This window comes from Ahaetulla prasina, chromosome 1, assembly GCF_028640845.1.
Source record: "Ahaetulla prasina isolate Xishuangbanna chromosome 1, ASM2864084v1, whole genome shotgun sequence".
NCBI classification, from domain to species: domain Eukaryota; kingdom Metazoa; phylum Chordata; class Lepidosauria; order Squamata; family Colubridae; genus Ahaetulla; species Ahaetulla prasina.
Window position 1 is genome coordinate 230,097,396 of NC_080539.1, and position 7,502 is coordinate 230,104,897.

The following is a 7,502-nucleotide window of genomic DNA, read 5'->3' on the forward strand; positions in this document are numbered from 1 at the left end:
GCCACCGGCCGCAGCCCAGCTGAGTTGTTAATGGGAAGGAGACTCCGATTCCCATTAGACAGACTAAATCCAAATTATTCCCCTGATGGGTATCCAACAACAAGAGATAAAACAAGGGTTTTTACAACAGGAGCTCTTGTCTTCGCCAGGAATTACAGTGAAGGTCCCCTTTGGTTGGCAGGAACAATCTTAGAGGTTACAGGCCCCAAATCTTATTTAGTTGATATGGGTGATGGGAGGGTCTGGAAAAGGCACATCGACCAACTACGTAAAAGGTTGGAAGCCAAGATAGAAACACAACAACCAGGCCCTGACTACCCACTGTTTACACCAACAGCTAACTCAAGCCCGAAGTGGCTGGAGGACTTATCTGGGAGTTGTGAAGTCCAGCGACGCCCCATGGTCCCTCCAGAAGTCAGCAGGGAAGAATCTGCCCCTAATCCAGGGCCGGAGGGCCAATTGGAGGAGCTGGGAGGAACAGAGAGTCCCTCTGACCAGCTCGACTCCCCACCAGGGAATGAATTGCGCAGGTCAGCCAGGCTCAGGAAACGCCCCGACTACCTGCGTGATTATGTTTGTAAATAATACGTAAATATTGAACTAAGTGTGTTCTGGGAGGGGAGGAGTGTTATGTATTTGAATTATTGGAGGGAAATTTGGGCGGGAAAAAGCACGTTTCTGATTGGCCTGATGCCTCAGCCCAAATACTATATAAGGAGGACTGTTTTGCGAGTTGCTTTTGCTGGGTTCTCACAATAAACTTAAGAGCTGTTGTCACCAATGACTGTCTCCTGCCTCCTCATTGCCCGAACTTAAGAGTAACTTTTCCTCCTTTTCTACATTTCAAAAAGAAACACAAGACATTCCTCTATCAGAGATCTATTGGTTCGTGTGTTTATTTTAAAGCCATTTACTGAGGATCATAAGGAAGTGAGCCACTTACTTTAAAATATAATGAAGAAGCAATGATTAATCCTGAGAGATCACACCTGCAGCAGCCTTTGTTCTTTCAGAAACCACCAAACTGTCACAAAATTATTTTTGCTCTTAATTGGTGGCCAGCTCAACATCACTTGTGCTGGGGGTGCCTGGGGTGGCCGTTTTCGGCTGCAACCGCCTCCTGCAATCCTCTGCCAGTGAAAATGGAGTTTGGGAGGGCTGCCCGTGGCTCCGTTTTTGCTGGCAGAGACACTGTGGGCCGATCCTTTGCTGTTTCCAGGGTGGTCCCGTGGCCAGATTCTAAGCACCCCACAGACCTGATCCAGGCCCCGGGCCTTGAATTTGACACATCTGTTCTATCTATTTTCTATATCTCTATTTTCACACAGGACAAGGAAACTCAACTCAGTTCAATGGAAGGGGGAACTAAACGAAACCCATCTCCCCTCTTCCAGAGGTGAAAGTAGAATTCCACTTATTGGATATTTCCAGCATGAAAGAGCATTTCAGAATTCCAGACAAAACAAGTAACTCTCCAATACAGATAAATAAGTATTCATAGTGAAGGATGAAATTTTAAAATCTTCTAAATGCTATGGGCTTTTGTAAATATACTTGCACCAAAATCTCCACTAGGCTGAGGTGGAAAAGATACGCAGCAGATAATAGAAATAGGGGGTGATTACCTATGGTAAAAAAATGAATAAGAAATATTCCAAAGAGTGGCAAAAAAAAAAAAAAAGAAGGTCATAAGTATTTGTGAATAGTAGGATATAAACGTGTATAAAATGTGTCTGTCACACATTCATATTTGGGAAGTATGTCTGCTCAGAGGCATATCACAATAAACCTTTCTTGGAAACTCTGCTACAGACCAAATCTGGATCAAAATTTCCATCCCCAAAGAGTTTAAGTCTCAAGAACTTAACTCTAGAACTAAACAATTGTAACGATGCATCGTGAGAGTCTCATTTCCACCTTACCCATTTTAATGTTCATGCACCATTTCTGATTCCTAAAAGGCATGTGAGTTTTGTCGTCACGATCATTTTCCATATCTTCTGGGATTTTAAGGAGGATATTTGAGACCTTTGAATAAGGGCCACAATTAATTCTACCTCATCTTGCACAGGGCTTTTCAAAGAGTTAAGGGGCATCTGTGTGAAATGCAGGAAATGTTCAACCAGTGCATTTACAGGATTCACACACACACACACTCAACCTCAGTGAAACTTCTTCCCTCCATCTAGTCTTCTGCAATCTATAAATGATTGCCTACGGTAGATGCACTTAATCATGATAGCTCTCCAGTTAGCATATCTTTTACCCCCAGGCCATTCTCTTCCTTTAGCGAATACCCACTATCCTGTACCCCGTGAATTAGCCTGCTGCTCTCTCATTGCCAGTAAGATGCCACCCCCCCCTTTTTTTTTTTTACAGGGAATAGGAAGGTAGCCATTTTGGTTTTGGCCTTATGCAGCAAAATGTCTTGGGCTGGGCTCCTCTCTGCAAAGAGTCCACATGCCATAATGACTTGAAAAGTGAACATGTTTCAAAATAAAACCCAAAGGAATTTCTAAGTCCGTTTAGCTGAAGCTGAGAGTACCTGCTTAGCATCTATTTACAACTACAAGGGGGGGGGGAGCCTGAAATCCTTTTTAGTTCTTTTCTCTGCTGAATACAAAGTGGAGCTTAATTCCGAGTTTTAAAAAGCTGTACTGAAACACTCCAGCAATTTCATCCTGAATCATTTTTCTTCTGTGACAAATGTCAGGTCTCACACAAAGACTTATTGCTCATTTGGGGAAGAGGAGGCAATAGGGTGTGTGTGAAAGATTTTATCTTTTTTTTCTTTCCCCTTTGGGGGGAGTTTCTGTACTTCTCCCTAAAATGATACTTCAAATATAGAGGGAATAGAAAGTGTACTGCTTAACCTCTGCATAACTTCTGTTAACGGTAAGAATAAACTTGCATTATTCTTAGTGCAAGAATTATTTTGTATTATTCTTCCAGTAATCCCACAGATTATTAAAAATAAGCATAATATGTAAATCTGTTAATCTGTACCTAATCACAATTTATACCACCTCAGTTCAAATTCTGTGTGGCCTTCCTGTAAACTTTCATTTTAATGTATACAAGGCCACCTAATCTGATCATGCACTTTCATAGAAGTCAGACTGCAAGTCACATATTTACCAAGAAAACAGCTACGGAAATGATAAGTGCCAACATGTAATTTTCCACATGATATTAAATTCTATTGTTTACCAAAAAAGATCTCCAACAGAAAGTAAACTGGGAAAGAAAGCAAAGAAAATGCTGCTTGCTTTGCTAAACAACAGCTGTACTTAAGCTTGAAGGAGAAGATTTAGAAGTTATTTTCTGAACGCGTTTTGGAAACAACAATTCAGAGCTCTTGGGATTTATAAATTCCTTTCAGGCTTTACAATCCTGTTTTCTCAAATAAACATCTCTAGAAGTGGAATCTTTTACGTCCCCCCCTCCCCAAATCCCCAAATCCTCTCGACACGTTTGAATCAAAAGAGAATTTTAAGCCTTCACAAAGTTTTCAGGAGATAGGAAAATCTGCCATTTTGTGGATTAGAGGGATCAGGTCTGATCTTATTTTCCAATGAAAACAGATGTGTTCCTCATGTACTCCAAATCAGCTCTCAAGTACTGCTAGCGCTTCATTAATATTAAACACTAGTAGCCATGTTTTTATTGATTTTTTTCCCCCTTGGCTATCTAAGGAGATACTGAAAGCAGCAGCAACTTGGTTTTGATCCTTGAGAAAGCTGCAATTTAGCTGGCTCTGAAAACCTGAGACTGTCAAGGAGAGAATGAATATAATAGTGGTAAATGAATGGAAACAAGAACTCAAACTTGGAGAAAATTAGATTTTAAATTGCATGTTCAAATTATACATGCTGTAGTCTCTGGTCTAAGATACGTTTTACATGAGTACAACTGCACTATGGAAGCCGTGGTGGTGCAGTGGTTAAAATGCAGTATTGCAGGTGGACTTTGCCCAGTGCCAGAAGTTCAGTCCTGATCAGCTCAACCTTCCATCCTTCCAAGATCAGTAAAATGAGGACCCAGATTGTTGAGGGAAATATGCTGACATTTGTAAAGCACTATGGAGCAGTATATAAGTCTAAGTGTTATTGCTGTTGAACTACAGTCCCAAAGATAAGTGAGACACGTTAATTAAATACAACAAAGCATTTCAAACTATAGGATAGGATTTTCCAGGGGGCGGGAGGAATACTAAGGTTAAACCTATGAGGCTAGTTATCACTCAGAATCATTCACCAATCACAGCAGTGCTTATATAATTAAAGTTTATATCCAAAAATGTAATTAGGATACACAGCAATTTTCTAGTGTAGACCCCAATCTCTCTTATTCAAATTGCCTTTCCGATATGCCTGGAGTGAAAAACAAAGATGGACATGGAGTCAAGTTATATAATTTCACCTACATTTGTTATCATTAGGAATTTCAGTCAAATATAAATGCAAATAAATAAATAAATCAAAGAACCAAGCATATGGACAATTACAAGTGAATATTTGCATCTCAGGGTTGAACTGTGGGGTCCTTGGTGCTCTCCGAGTTTAGTTGTTTTCTTATAGACATTTCATTACCTAACTAGGTAACATGATCAATGTTAGAAAGGAGTGGGATTTCTGTTTATATACAAGTGGCTTGCCCTATCAGTCAGTAGTGGTTTTCATTTACCTTTGCTACCAGTTTGGAACTGTGAGTGCGCTCGCGGTTTCGCTTTGCTTATATGTGATGCTTCTGCGCATGCGCAGAGGTCCCGAACCAGGGCGAACTGGTAGAAACCCACCACTGCTATCAATGTTAGTGGGAGTGGTTTTGGTGGTTTCTTGTTTAGGCTGCTGTTTAATGTTCGCTTGTTTATCTGAGTTTGTGATTCCTTGATTGGGGTATTGTTTACTGCTTGTTTTGTTGCATTGTTTATTACAATGTTATCTAACTGGGTAATGCAACATCTGTGAGAAAACAATCATGATCAGAGAGTACCAAGGACCACACATACCTACAATTCATTTGTCTCTTCTTCTCTTTAATGACTAGTTAAAATTATCCAGCCAGGTTTCTAATTCCAATTCCTGCTCCTGCCAATTCTAATTCCTCATTGGCTGCTTGTAAAGGGTGGTAGAAAAATTCAACATATAAGAACATCGGAGATATTAAGAGACCCAAAAAGAAGAGCTGGAAGCACAGTGTCATCGTTTTTAGCAGCAGGAGTGCATTTGACATTTCATTTAGTTTTTCCACTTATTCCAAATGCTCACATATCATGCATTCTGCTTATTGTGTTGCCGTTGTTTTTAACGGTTTCCTTTTTCTCTGCTCCATGGATATACGGCAATCTGCCAGGAGTTTTCCCCAGATGGATGGTACAAAACTACTGCAAAATAAACAAATATACAAACATAATGTTCACATATTCATAGCCAGGAAAGACCTGATAAGAATTAGAAGGGAGGGGAGACACATTAAAAAAAATGTTAACAGCAAAGTCCCTAAATGTCAAGTTCCTTGCCTGTTGATTCTGTTGCAAGATCCAGTGAAAGGAACAACATTTCTCAAAGATGGCAGCATTTTGCCTTTTCAAGGTTAAACAGACAATTGTCTTAGGTGTTTTATGTTTTTCATCCCACTTCGCTTTGCCCAGGCAGGAGGCTGTTTCATTCCTCTAGTTATCTGCTAAAAAGCAGCTGGCCTCACATGAAAAACAGTGGCACCGTTTTACTTTATTGTGATTTTAAAAAGAAAAAAAAAAGCCCACTTCTCTAGAATTCTACCCCATCTTTCTTAGTCCCTGTTCTTTTATAGAGCAGAAGATTGCTCAAAGACAGTCAATAAAGTCAGTCCAGTTGGATGCACAATATTTGAAGGTATGATAATTTATTAAATCTGCCATTCCAAGAAGACCCTGAGCTGCCAAGACTGATGATACTTTCCAAAAAATTCTAGCTAGAAAATGACCCTGATTAAAAAACAGGAACTGTCAAGTATTTCTTTGCAATCTTATGATGGGAAGCAACAAGGGTTTTATTGTTCAAATATCCCATTCTCTTTTATTATGTCTGGTAATCCACTATCTACCCTGCCTTCACTCTGTTTTGAGGGGGAGAAGAAAAAAGCTATATCCGTATCTATTTATTTATTTAAGAAAATATATGTGTTCGCCCAGCTTATTCTCACTGACTCCAGGTGGCTTACAAGGATAAAAGTCCTATACAAAAACAATTAAAAAAGCAATATTCCTATCCACACCCATACCCCCTTTGAGCTCATGCCTAATAATATAACAATTATTTATATTGTTATTACATTTATATCTTGCCTTTAGTTGTTTGTCTAAAGGCTCCCACCTCCTATTTTCTGCATAAGGACTCTATGATGTGGGTTGGGTCAAGAGAGAGAAGCTAGCTTTCATGGGAAGCTAAGGGAGGACTAGCACTCATACTTCTCCTGTGTCTAGTCCAGAAACTGAACTACTGCACTAGGCTGGCTGTCATCACCAACCTGTATGATGCCACACAGTATGCTAAACTAATAGTCAACATGAAGACTTATCATCTGTGGAGATTCTCAGTTATATAGGTCATGGTTGTTCCAAAGGTGCTTTTTCAAAAGGCAACTGGATTTTCTTTGTTGTTACCTGAAGATATTTTGTTTCTCATCCAAGAAGCTTCTTCTGTTCTTGAGAACTAAAGAAGCTTCTTGGATGAGAAGCAAAACGTCTTCAAGCAAAAACAAAGAAAGTCCAGTTGCCTTTTGAAAAAGCACCTTTTGGCATGAAATCTTATCATATATCTACATCCATTGCTTTCCCCCTAAAGACAACACAAGACACTGTTTCAGAGGATAATCTCCCAGCACAGTATGAATTCATCTTTTAAAAAACAAACATATGCCCCCTTTTCTCTAGAACTCAAGGTAGCTTACACAGGGGTTGTGACTGTCCCAAAACCACTGGATGGGTTTTGATGATTGACTGAAGATAGTCTTGAACCTGTAACTCACCAAGCCCTCCTTCTAGGTTCCTTAGATTAGGCCAGCTGCCAAAGAACTCTGAACTAGAATCACAAAGGTTAGCAGAGCTGTGCTTCACAACAAGATCACATTCCTGAGCAGCGCCAGGAAGAATGAACCACAATCTTTCAATAAACCGCATCATTGCTTTACATTCCTGCTTGGAATTTCCTTGTTTGACAAGTCCCAGAGCTGCCCCTCTACCTTTCATCTTCGACATGTCTTGAAAGCAAGTTTGGACTGATAAAATTGCCAAGGCATTTTAAGGAGTGAATGACACAGGATCATTTTTTTAAAAATGATCATTTGGTATGCAGTCATTTTCCTGGTGCTATTTTGGGAATGTATCCTACGTGCACTCTCAACCACAAACATTTTGTGTTTTCTCAACTGTGTGGCAAGTGTTCAGATTTCTAAACAGTTCTGGGAAAAGCTGAAATTTAAGAAAAAGTCAGTATTTCCCTCCGTCTATTCATCCAAAT

General features: G+C 39.8%; 1 long non-coding RNA gene across 1 annotated transcript; it reads right to left on the reverse strand.

Annotated features, from left to right (window-relative positions):
- Positions 1-4,336: 4,336 nt before the first annotated feature.
- LOC131189214 (uncharacterized) lies at positions 4,337-7,186 on the reverse strand. Its single transcript, XR_009152948.1, has 3 exons — positions 7,012-7,186; positions 5,271-5,386; positions 4,337-4,373 (listed from the first exon to the last, which is right to left on the reverse strand). It is a non-coding gene; the product is annotated as an uncharacterized LOC131189214 (long non-coding RNA).
- Between the last annotated feature and the right edge of the window lie 316 nt (positions 7,187-7,502).